Source organism: Phalangium opilio, unplaced genomic scaffold (genome assembly GCF_054372755.1).
Source record: "Phalangium opilio isolate 3A_F unplaced genomic scaffold, DU_Popi_V2 ptg000002l_1, whole genome shotgun sequence".
Lineage (NCBI taxonomy): Eukaryota > Metazoa > Arthropoda > Arachnida > Opiliones > Phalangiidae > Phalangium > Phalangium opilio.
The window spans coordinates 17,337,391-17,350,978 of NW_028324144.1; the positions used below are offsets into that span (position 1 = coordinate 17,337,391).

The window sequence follows — 13,588 nt, forward strand, 5'->3', positions numbered from 1 at the left end:
GAGCCCATCCGGGAGCGGTGTTGTGAGGTCTCAGATGTGACGTAAAAAGTCAAGGTTTTTACACAATACCTGACGAGCATTTAACTTTTGGGCTTCCGTGGCGCAATGGTTAGCGCGTTCGGCTGTTAACCAAAAGTTTGTTGTTCGAGCCCATCCGGGAGCGTTGTTGTGAGGTCTCAGATGTGACGTAAAAAGTCAAGGTTTTTACACAATACCTGACGAGCATTTAATTTTTGGGATTCCGTGGCGCAATGGTTAGCGCGTTCTGCTGTTAAGCAATAGGTTGGTGGTTCGAGCCCATCCGGGAGCGGTGTTGTGAGGTCTCAGATGTGACGTAAAAAGTCAAGGTTTTTACACAATACCTGACGAGCATTTAAATTTTGGGCTTCCTTGGCGCAATGGTTAGCGCGTTCGGCTGTTAACCAATAGGTTGGTGGTTCGAGCCCACCCGGAAGCGGTGTTGTGTGATCTCAAATGTAACGTAGAAAGCCAAAATTTATCCACAATACCTGACGAACATTTAATTTTTGGGCTTCCGTGGCGCAATGGTTAGCACGTTCGGCTCTTAACCAATAGGTTGGTGGTTCGAGCCCATCCGGGAGCGGTGTTGTGAGGTCTCAGATGTGACGTAAAAAATCAAGGTTTTCCACAATACCTGACAACCATTTAATTTCTGAGCTTCCGTGGCTCAATGGTTAGCGCGTTCGGCTGTTAACCAATAGGTTGGTGGTTCGACCCCATCCCGGAGCGGTGTTGTGAGGACTCAGATGTGACGTAAAAAGTCAAGGTTATAAAGATGAAGGTTAATTTGTCTCACTTAATTTAAATTCGAATTTTTAACTAGCACTCTCGGCAACGGCCATATCTTAGGCCGAGTTACGTCGATTTTGAAAATGTTATTAAAAATCGAGGTACATTTTTATTTATTGTTCAATCGAGATGAAATCACTTTTAATGAGTGTTTTATAGGGAATTAAGCTGAATTCGGTCAAAAATTTCTCCAGAAAAAAATGCATTCAAAAAAGTACCGAAAAAATCGCAGGTTTTTCTTCTTCAAGACACAAAATCCGTGAATACGATTTCTTATTGAAAATTGAATTTTAACAGTTTTTTGAATGAATATCGTTACATTGCTTGAATTAAAGCAAAAAGTATAAAAATAATGGTTTCAGTGGTTATATATGAAAATAGTGTAGAAATACTCAAAATATACTTCTTTGGCCGTGAAACGTCGATTTTGAAAATGTTATTAAAAATCGAGGTACATTTTTATTTATTGTCCTGACGAACATTTAATTTTTGGGCTTCCGTGGCTCAATGTTAGCGCGTTCGGCTGTTAATCGAAAGGTTGGTGGTTCGAGCCCATCCGGGAGCGGTGTTTTGGGATCTCAAATGTAACGTAAATAGCCAAAGTTTTTCCACAATACCTGACGACCATTTAATTTTTGGGCGTCCGTGGCGCAATGGTTAGCGCCTTCGGCTGTTAACCGAAAGGTGGTGGTTCGAGCCCAGCCGGGATCGGTGTTGTTAGGTGTCAGATGTGAAGTAAAAAGACAAAGTTTTACCTCAATACCTGACGACCATTTAATATTTGGGCTTCCGTTGCGCAATGGTTAGCGCGTTCGGCTGTTAACCGAAAGGTTGGTGGTTCGAGCCCACCCGGGAGCGGTGTTGTGGGATCTCTAATGTAACGTAAAAAGCCAAAGTTTTTCCACAATACCTGACGACCATTTTTTTTTGGGCGTCCGTGGCGCAATGGTTAGCGCGTTCGTCTGTTAACCGAAAGGTTGGTGGTTCGAGCCCATCCGGGAGCGGTGTTGTGACGTCTCAGATGTTACGTAAAATGTCAGAGTTTTTCCATAATACCTGACGAACATTTAATTTTTGGGCTTCCGTGGCGCAATAATTAGCGCGTCCAGCTGTTAATCGAAAGGTTGGTGGTTCGAGCCCACCCGGGAGCGGTGTTGTGGGATCTAAAATGTAACGAAGAAAGCCAAAGTTTTTCCACAATACCTGACTACCATTTAATTTTTGGGCTTCCTTGGCGCAATGGTTAGCGCGTTCGGCTGTTAACCGAAAAGATGGTGGTTCGAGCCCACCTGGGAGAGGTGTTGTAGGGTCTCAGATGTAACGTAAAAAGTCATAACTTATTGTTGTGTGTTTGTACGACTACACAGGAGTTGATACTTTAAAACTATGGTTTTATTTACAATGATTTATACATGATCGAGGTCCGAGATAGACTGAATTTTTAACACAGAGAGGGGGCCTTTTTATACACGAGAGATTAGATAAATAATAGACATTAAGCTAATATGGGGCTGTTCATAAACTGGCCTACTAATAATACAAAGCATAATGTCACATCCCCTTTTTTTATACAAATAAGAATGCGTTTTATAAATTTAACTTAGTCGATGGCTTTGAGATTCTTCCGGATCGTGTTACTGTCCCTTTGTCGTCTTTTGGCAATTTGCTTCTTGTCTTTCTCTTATTCGTACTTTCCGGTGACCTCGTGGTATTGGACTCAGATGGATCAGCTCGCAAGTTCTCTCTGTCGGTATCTTGAATGTTTTCAGCATTGCATGGATGATTGTCGTGGGCTGGCTCAGAGACATGTTCCTCTCGATCAATGATGTTTGGTGGATCTATGACGTCCTCTGGGCCAATACTTGATTCCGGAGTGAAAGACTTGATTCCGTGATTTTGATGACTGTCCGGTAGGGGAACTAGATGGAACCGGTTTCTTCGAATCCTTCCTTTAGACGTCTCGATTATATATGATCGGGGCTCCTCTGCTTTCTCGACAACGGTTCCTTCTTTGCGTAAATCGGTTATCCATACCCTTTTCCCAAGATCTAATTTGTGTAGCTCTCTGACTCTATGGCGTTGGTCGTAATTTCGTTTCTGAGTTTTTTTCTGCGTTAGTGATGTTTCTTTGATACGTTCTGCTGATAAGATCGTCGGGACAAGCATGTTTGACGGTAATGGGAGCGTTGTTCGGAGATGGCGACTCATAAGCATTTGTGCTGGACTGAAACCATTGGACGTCGGTGTAGATCGGTACGCCAAGAGTGCCAAAGGGATGTTGTCAGATTTCTTTAAAATGGATTTCGCTGTCTTTACTGCTGCTTCTGCGAACCCATTACTTTGAGGATATCTTGGGCTGCTCGTGATAGATCGAAATCCATATTTCTTGGAGGATGCGATGAATTCCAAGGTTCTTGTCGCTGATAAATTAGTGCCATTATCGTTGCGGACCACCTCTGGAATTCCGTGTCGTGCAAATATATCTTCGATGATCTCGATGACAGTTTTTGTAGTTTGATCTTTCATTCGAGCCAATTCCAGATATTTTGAGTAGTAGTCCATCATGGCCAGGTACCATTTTCCCCCATGATGTAGCATATCTATGGCAACTGCTTGCCATGGTCGTTCGGGTAAGCTTGTTGGCTTTAAGGGCTCATGAAAGTTGACTGATTCTTTGAGACATCGTTCGCATCTTTTCACCTTATCTTCGATTTCCCGTGAAATTCCAGGCCACCAGACGGATTGTTTGGCTCTTTCTCGACATTTGACGATTCCCATGTGACCTTGATGAATTCGATCCATTATTTCTGGACGCATGGAACTTGGAATGAGCAGTCTGCTGCCTTTCATGATGATTCCGTCTTGGATGGTGATTTCATGCCTGTAGCTGAAGTAGTCATTACAACTACTGTGTACGCGTTTTTTCTCCGGCCATCCATGTTCGAGGTAACGTTGTAATGTTCTGCATGTAGCATCTTCCTGTTGTTTATGAAGAATTTCCGCAAGCTTTGGATCTGTAGTGGGTAGGTTCATCATTACTAACTGTACGTGAGCAGAAATTTCTTGTTGTAGCTCGTTGTCGTCAACGTCTATCAACGGAGCTCTAGACAATGTATCAGCGGCAACTAAGGATTTTCCAGGCACGTAGGAGACCTTGTACGAGTATCGCATCATGCGTAGACGTAGCCTTTGCAGTCTCGGAGATAAATCGTCCAGTTGTTTCGAATGCAATATGGAAACAAGGGGCTGATGATCAGTTTCTAGCTTTATTGTTATACCCGTTATGAAATCCTCAAATCGCTGGCATGCCCACGTTAATGCTTACGCCTCCTTCTCGATCTGCGCATAGCGTTGTTCTGTCGAGGATAACGTCTTCGAGGCATAGGCAATGACTTTGTAAGTTCCATTGGCTTGTTCTTGTCGAAGTATTGCTCCAATCCCATAGCTTGACGCATCGGCGGATACTACTGTTGGCTTCCTCGGATCGAAGATACCCAAAACAGGCTTGCTTGTGAGCGTCGTCTTGAGGTATTTGAAGGCCATTTCTTGACTTGGGCCCCAAATCCAGCTGTTCTTGGTGCTCAATAGACTACTTAGTGGTTTAAGCTGCTCGGCCATTCGGGGAATGAACTTTCCAAGATAATTTACCATTCCTAATAGACGACGTAGCTCTGCGACATCAGATGGTGATTTCATCGCGACTATGGCTCGAACCTTCTCCTCGTCTGGACTGATCCCGGCACTGTCTATTACGTGCCCCAAAAACTTGATCCTTTTGACTCCAAAGAGGCATTTGCTTTCATTGAGCGTGACTCCTTGGTCTTTCAATCTTTCGAGAACTTCCTTTAGGTTTTCATCATGTTCGGCCATGTCCTTGCCCCATACTAGAATGTCGTCCTGATGACAAACTGTGTTCTTGACGCCTTCAATATACGAAGACATTTGGCTTTGGTAGTGCTCGGATGCAGATGTTAAACCAAAGGGCAGGCAATTGCAGCAATATCTTCCAAATGGCGTCATGAAAGTCGTTAGTAATATGGAGTCCGGATGTAGCGGTATCTGCCAATAACCGGAATTACAATCAAGTTTTGAGAAGATCTCGACTCCAGCCAGTCGTCCAAGCGTATGGTCTACAGCCGGTATCTGGTACCGTTCACGTTGTACGTAGTTATTCAGTTGCGTATAATCCACGCATATCCTTAATTCGCCAGAATCCTTTCTCACGACCACCATGGGAGCGCACCAGTCTGTGGGGTCCTCGACTCTCCGGATTACTCCCAAGTCCACCATTCGTTTCAATTCAGCTTCGACTTGTGACATCAAAGGAATCGCAACTCGACGTGGAGTCGTCACTGCATACGGTACTGCGTTCGGTTTCAGCTTCAGTTTGTAGCTTCGTTTGACTCGTCCTAAGCCGGTAAATAGTTGAGGATAATGGTCCTTTGGTCTTATACTCGTCTCCGTGAGTTGCAGCTCATCGATTCTTTGAACTATTTTCAGGTCTTCACTTGCTCTGAGGCTTAGAAGTGGAACTTGCAATTGGTCGATGACATAGACCTTGTCATGGATGGTGGTATCTCTACTTGACAGGTAGGCTTCAATGAAACCTTTGCAGTTAATCAAGGTCTTCCCTGGTCCAAACAGACGTCCGTCAGATTTATTCAGTGCTAAGTCTTGAAATTTCGCCTTGTACAGCGAGTCTGGTAATACGCAAACGTCCGCGCCGGTATCTATCTTGAATTGAACTTGTTTTGCATTAATCCTAATGTTTACCATCCAACGATCTTGTATCTCGTCGCTGCTGACTTTTCCCAAGAACGTATCCATTGGCGTTGAGTCATCATCATCCACAGAGATCATTTGCGATGTGACCTCACGATTGTAGTTGGTGGTTGACCTTTGACACACACGCTCGTAGTGGCCAATCTTCTTACACTTCCTGCAAACTGCTCTATATGCTGGGCATCGCTCTCGATTGTGTTTCTCGAACATTCCGCATTTCTTGCAGGTATCTGAAGTAACCTTTTGATCGCGTTGAATTGGTCTTGAAGGATGAGTTGCTCTTGGTCGCCTGTTCTCCTTCGTCTGAGAGATGTTTCGAGAGCCAAGCTTTTCGACAACAGCCGGAGTTCCGTTTTTATAACTTCCTGCGTTTAATTCTTGTTGTTGTCGGCGAACTTCTTCGGCATGGCGGGCGGTTGAGATCGCTTTCTCCAGTGTAAGGTTTCCGTCTAATTGCATTTTTTCCGACAGGGCTTTGTCTCGCACCCCGACTACTATTCGGTCTCTCAGCAATTCGTCTTGGAGAGTTCCGTAGGCACATTTCTCAATCTGGGCTCGACACGCGGTGATAAACTCTTCTACCGGTTCGCCATCTTGCTGAACTCGTGAGTTGAAGGTTGCTCGCTCGTAGATAACGTTCCTCCGGAGAATGAAATGTCCTTCGAATTTATTCATAACGACATTGAAGTCAGACTTCTCTGCATCGGTGGCAAACGTAAATGACAAGAATACGTCATCAGCTTTGTCGCCCATCATGTATATTAACGCGTTGACTTGTTCCTCTCCTGTCTTGGAACTAAGACCGGACGCGGATCTGAATATATCGAACCTCCTCCTCCATCGGGGCCACTCATTGGAATTCGAAAAGTTGAATTGGCAAGGCGGTTGCACTTGAAAGGCTGCGGCGTTCTGCATTTTCCGTGTCGAGGTAGACCGCAAATCTAGTCGATTACTGATTAACGAATTAAAGCTAACCGTGATATCGCGCGACTAAATACCAAATTAACGAACTTCTGACACCATGTTGTGTGTTTGTACGACTACACAGGAGTTGATACTTTAAAACTATGGTTTTATTTACAATGATTTATACATGATCGAGGTCCGAGATAGACTGAATTTTTAACACAGAGAGGGGGCCTTTTTATACACGAGAGATTAGATAAATAATAGACATTAAGCTAATATGGGGCTGTTCATAAACTGGCCTACTAATAATACAAAGCATAATGTCACACTTATCCACAAAACCTAACAACCATTTAATTTCTGAGCTTCTGTGGCTCAATGGTTAGCGCGTTCGGCTGTTAAACAATTGGTTGGTGGTTCGAGCCTATCCGGGAGAAGTGTTGTGACGTCTCAGATGTAACGTAAAATGTCAGAGTTTTTCCACAATACCTGACGAACATTTAATTTTTGGGCTTGCGTGGCGCAATGGTTAGCGCGTTCAGCTGTTAATCGAAAGGTTGGTGGTTCGAGCCCACCCGGGAGAGGTGTTGTTGGGTCTCTTATGTAGCGTAAAAAGTCAAAACTTTTCCACAATACGTGACAACCATTTATTTTCTGAGCTTTCGTGGCTCAATGGTTAGCGCGTTCGGCTGTTAACCAATAGGTTGGTGGTTCGAGCCCACCCGGGAGCGGTGTTTTTGGATCTCAAATGTAACGTAAATAGCCAAAGTTTTTCCACAATACCTGACGACCATTTAATTTTTGGGCGTCCGTGGCGAATGGTTAGCGCATTCGGCTGTTAACCGAAAGGTTGGTGGTTCGAGCCCATCCGGGAGCGGTGTTGTGAGGCCTCAGATGTGAAGTAAAAAGTCAAAGTTTTACCTCAATACCTGACGAAAATTTAATTTTTGGGCTTCAGTGGCGCAATGGTTAGCGCGTTCGGCTATTAACCAATAGGTTGGTGGTTCGAGCCCATCCGGGAGAAGTGTTGTGACGTCTCAGATGTAACGTAAAATGTCAGAGTTTTTCCACAATACCTGACGAACATTTAATTTTTGGGCTTCAGTGGCGCAATGGTCAGCGCGTTCAGCTGTTAACCGAAAGGTTGGTGGTTCGAGCCCAAACGAGAGAGGTTTTGTGGGGTCTCATTCATTCTTAGTATGGCTAGATGTTGGACAAATTGGTCTATAACATACTCAAAGGACATCCTCGTATCTCCAGTAGAAACAGAGTTACGAACCTGCAAATTATAGTCTAACTCATTTCCTATGGAGGGGGTTTGTTTCTTTACGTTTTGCTTAAGTACTCGGCCCCTGTTTGTCGTAGCCCAAAGTATTTAGTATGGTTAGATGGGGGACAATTTGGACTATATCATATCCTAAGGACATCCCCGTATCTCTAATAGACACAGAGTTATGGGCCTGCAAAGTATAGTCTAATGCATTTCCTATGGACGGGTTGTTTGTTTACGTTTAGCTTAATTACTCGGCCCCTGTTTGTCGTAGCTCAATGTTTTTAGTATGATTAGATGGGGGACAAATTGGTCTATAACATACTCAAAGGACATCCCCGTATCTCCAGTAGAAACAGAGTTACGAGCCTGCAAAGTATATTTTCAAAAATCAAAAGTAACCTTCTAACAATAAGTGAGACAAAAAGTAAGTTGACGACGATATTGAGGTAGCCTCAAGTTTAAAGTATCCTTGTATGGGGAGCAAAGAGTACTATAACATATCCAAAGGAGATCCCAGTATCTCTTGTAGAACAAGAGTTATGAGCCTCCAAAGTTTAGTGCAAAAATCATAAGTAACATAATAAAAATAAGTGAGACGATACCAAAGTTGACGAACATTTTGCTTAATATCTCGGCCCTTGTTTGTCGTAGCTCAATGTTTTTAGTATGGTTAGATGGGGGACAATTTGGACTATAACATATCCTAAGGACATCCCCGTATCTCTAGTAAACACAGAGTTATGGACCTGCAAAGCATAGTCTAATGCATTTCCTTTGGACGGGTTGTTTGTTTACGTTTAGCTTAATTACTCGGCCCCTGTTTGTCGTAGCTCAATGTTTTTAGTATGGTTAGATGGGGACAAATTGGACTATAACATACTCAAAGGACATCCCCGTTTCTCCAGTGGAAACAGAGTTACGAGCCTGCAAAGTATAGTCTAACTCATTTCCTATGGAGGGGGTTTGTTTGTTCACGTATTGCTTAATTACTTGACCCTGTTCTTTCTATTAAAAATAATAACATAGCTTTAGTGTAGCGGTTATCGCATCCGCCTCACTCTCGGAAGGCCACAGGTTCGAAACCACGAAGTTTTTTTTTTTTTTGCTTGGAACATGCAAAGACCTTTATAATTATCCGAACATTTGTGTCAAGGTCACATTATTTACATCCCCGTATCTCTGGTAGAACCAGAGTTACGAGCCTCCAGAATTTAGTCTAATGTATTTCCTATGGAGGGGTTTGTTTGTATACGATTAGCTTAATTACTCGACTACTGTTTGTCGTAGCCCTAATTCTTAGTATGGCTAGATGGGGGACAAATTGGTCTATAACATACTCAAAGGACATCCCCGTATCTCCAGTAGAAACAGAGTTACGAGCCTGCAAAGTATATTTTCAAAAATCAAAAGTAACCTTCTAACAATAAGTGAGACAAAAAGTAAGTTGACGACGATATTGAGGTAGCCTCAAGTTTAAAGTATCCTTGTATGGGGAGCAAAGAGTACTATAACATATCCAAAGGAGATCCCAGTATCTCTTGTAGAACAAGAGTTATGAGCCTCCAAAGTTTAGTGCAAAAATCATAAGTAACATAATAAAAATAAGTGAGACGATACCGAAGTTGACGAACATTTTGCTTAATATCTCGGCCCCTGTTTGTCGTAGCTCAATGTTTTTAGTATGGTTAGATGGGGGACAATTTGGACTATATCATATCCTAAGGACATCCCCGTATCTCTTGTAGACACAGAGTTATGGGCCTGCAAAGTATAGTCTAATGCATTTCCTATGGACGGGTTGTTTGTTTACGTTTAGCATAATTACTCGGCCCCTGTTTGTCGTAGCTCAATGTTTTTAGTATGGTTAGATGGGGGACAAATTGGACTATCAAATACTCAAAGGACATCCCCGTATCTCCAGTAGAAACAGAGTTACGAGCCTGCAAAGTATAGTCTAACTCATTTCCTATGGAGGGGGTTTGTTTCTTTACGTTTTGCTTAAGTACTGGGCCCCTGTTTGTTGTAGCCCAAAGTTTTTAGTATGGTTAGATGAAGGACAAATTGGACTATAACATATCCTAAGGACATCCCGGTATCTCCAGTAGAAACAGAGTTACGAGCCTGCAAAGTTTATTTTCAAAAATCAAAAGTAACCTTCTAACAATAAGTGAGACAAAAAATAAGTGTACGACGATATTGAGGTAGCCTCAAGTTTAAAGTATCCTTGTATGGGGAGCAAAGAGTACTATAACATATCCAAAGGAGATCCCAGTATCTCTTGTAGAACAAGAGTTATGAGCCTCCAAAGTTTAGTGCAAAAATCATAAGTAACATAATAAAAATAAGTGAGACGATACCAAAGTTGACGAACATTTTGCTTAATATCTCGGCCCTTGTTTGTCGTAGCTCAATGTTTTTAGTATGGTTAGATGGGGGACAAATTGGACTATAACATACTCAAAGGACATCCCCGTATCTCCAATAGAAACAGAGTTACGAGCCTGCAAATTATAGTCTAATGCATTTTCTATGGAGGGGTTTGTTTGTTCACGTATTGCTTAATTACTTGACCCTGTTCTTTCGATTATAAATAATAACATATCTTTGGTGTAGCGGTTATCGCATCCGCCTCACTCCCGGAAGGCCACAGGTTCGAAACCGCGAAGTTTTTTTTTTATTGGAACATGCAAAGATCTTTATAATTATCCGAATATTTGTGTCAAGGTCACATTATTTACATCCCCGTATCTCTGGTAGAACCAGAGTTACGAGCCTCCAGAATTTAGTCTAATGTATTTCCTATGAAGGGGTTTGTTTGTTTACGATTAGCTTAATTACTCGACTACTGTTTGTCGTAGCCCTAATTCTCAGTATGGCTAGATGTTGGACAAATTGGTCTATAACATACTCAAAGGACATCCTCGTATCTCCAGTAGAAACAGAGTTACGAACCTGCAAATTATAGTCTAACTCATTTCCTATGGAGGGGGTTTGTTTCTTTACGTTTTGCTTAAGTACTCGGCCCCTGTTTGTCGTAGCCCAAAGTTTTTAGTATGGTTAGATGAAGGACAAATTGGACTATAACATACTCAAAGGACATCCCCGTATCTCCAGTAGAAACAGAGTTACGAGCCTGCAAATTATAGTCTAATGCATTTTCTATGGAGGGGTTTGTTTGTTCACGTATTGCTTAATTACTTGACCCTGTTCTTTCGATTAAAAATAATAACATATCTTTAGTGTAGCGGTTATCGCATCCGCCTCACTCCCGGAAGCCCACAGGTTCGAAACCGCGAAGTTTCTTTTTTTTTGCTTGGAACATGCAAAGACCTTTATAATTAATCGAACATTTGTGTCAAGGTCACATTATTTACATCCCCGTATCTCTGGTAGAACCAGAGTTACGAGCCTCCAGAATTTAGTCTAATGTATTTCCTATGGAGGGGTTTGTTTGTTTACGATTAGCTTAATTACTCGACTACTGTTTGTCGTAGCCCTAATTCTTAGTATGGCTAGATGTTGGACAAATTGGTCTATAACATACTCAAAGGACATCCCCGTATCTCCAGTAGAAACAGAGTTACGAGCCTGCAAAGTATAGTCTAATGCATTTTCTATGGAGGGCTTTGTTTGTTCACGTATTGCTTAATTACTTGACCCTGTTCCTTCGATTAAAAATAATAACATATCTTTAGTGTAGCGGTTATCGCATCCGCCTCACTCCCGGAAGGCCACAGGTTCGAAACCGCGAAGTTTTTTTTTTTTTTGCTTGGAACATGCAAAGACCTTTATAATTAATCGAACATTTGTGTCAAGGTCACATTATTTACATCCCCGTATCTCTGGTAGAACCAGAGTTACGAGCCTCCAGAATTTAGTCTAATGTATTTCCTATGGAGGGGTTTGTTTGTTTACGATTAGCTTAATTACTCGACTACTGTTTGTCGTAGCCCTAATTCTTAGTATGGCTAGATGGGGGACAAATTGGTCTATAACATACTCAAAGGACATCCCCGTATCTCCAGTAGAAACAGAGTTACGAGCCTGCAAAGTATATTTTCAAAAATCAAAAGTAACCTTCTAACAATAAGTGAGACAAAAAGTAAGTTGACGACGATATTGAGGTAGCCTCAAGTTTAAAGTATCCTTGTATGGGGAGCAAAGAGTACTATAACATATCCAAAGGAGATCCCAGTATCTCTTGTAGAACAAGAGTTATGAGCCTCCAAAGTTTAGTGCAAAAATCATAAGTAACATAATAAAAATAAGTGAGACGATACCGAAGTTGACGAACATTTTGCTTAATATCTCGGCCCCTGTTTGTCGTAGCTCAATGTTTTTAGTATGGTTAGATGGGGGACAATTTGGACTATATCATATCCTAAGGACATCCCCGTATCTCTAATAGACACAGAGTTATGGGCCTGCAAAGTATAGTCTAATGCATTTCCTATGGACGGGTTGTTTGTTTACGTTTAGCTTAATTACTCGGCCCCTGTTTGTCGTAGCTCAATGTTTTTAGTATGATTAGATGGGGGACAAATTGGTCTATAACATACTCAAAGGACATCCCCGTATCTCCAGTAGAAACAGAGTTACGAGCCTGCAAAGTATATTTTCAAAAATCAAAAGTAACCTTCTAACAATAAGTGAGACAAAAAGTAAGTTGACGACGATATTGAGGTAGCCTCAAGTTTAAAGTATCCTTGTATGGGGAGCAAAGAGTACTATAACATATCCAAAGGAGATCCCAGTATCTCTTGTAGAACAAGAGTTATGAGCCTCCAAAGTTTAGTGCAAAAATCATAAGTAACATAATAAAAATAAGTGAGACGATACCAAAGTTGACGAACATTTTGCTTAATATCTCGGCCCTTGTTTGTCGTAGCTCAATGTTTTTAGTATGGTTAGATGGGGGACAATTTGGACTATAACATATCCTAAGGACATCCCCGTATCTCTAGTAAACACAGAGTTATGGACCTGCAAAGCATAGTCTAATGCATTTCCTTTGGACGGGTTGTTTGTTTACGTTTAGCTTAATTACTCGGCCCCTGTTTGTCGTAGCTCAATGTTTTTAGTATGGTTAGATGGGGACAAATTGGACTATAACATACTCAAAGGACATCCCCGTTTCTCCAGTGGAAACAGAGTTACGAGCCTGCAAAGTATAGTCTAACTCATTTCCTATGGAGGGGGTTTGTTTGTTCACGTATTGCTTAATTACTTGACCCTGTTCTTTCTATTAAAAATAATAACATAGCTTTAGTGTAGCGGTTATCGCATCCGCCTCACTCTCGGAAGGCCACAGGTTCGAAACCACGAAGTTTTTTTTTTTTTTGCTTGGAACATGCAAAGACCTTTATAATTATCCGAACATTTGTGTCAAGGTCACATTATTTACATCCCCGTATCTCTGGTAGAACCAGAGTTACGAGCCTCCAGAATTTAGTCTAATGTATTTCCTATGGAGGGGTTTGTTTGTATACGATTAGCTTAATTACTCGACTACTGTTTGTCGTAGCCCTAATTCTTAGTATGGCTAGATGGGGGACAAATTGGTCTATAACATACTCAAAGGACATCCCCGTATCTCCAGTAGAAACAGAGTTACGAGCCTGCAAAGTATATTTTCAAAAATCAAAAGTAACCTTCTAACAATAAGTGAGACAAAAAGTAAGTTGACGACGATATTGAGGTAGCCTCAAGTTTAAAGTATCCTTGTATGGGGAGCAAAGAGTACTATAACATATCCAAAGGAGATCCCAGTATCTCTTGTAGAACAAGAGTTATGAGCCTCCAAAGTTTAGTGCA

At 41.9% G+C, this 13,588-nt stretch overlaps 1 non-coding gene across 1 annotated transcript; it reads left to right on the top strand.

Annotated features, from left to right (window-relative positions):
* The first annotated feature begins 531 nt into the window (after positions 1-531).
* TRNAK-CUU (transfer RNA lysine (anticodon CUU)) lies at positions 532-604 on the top strand. Its single transcript has one exon. It is a non-coding gene; the product is annotated as a tRNA-Lys (tRNA).
* The last annotated feature ends 12,984 nt before the right edge of the window (positions 605-13,588 follow it).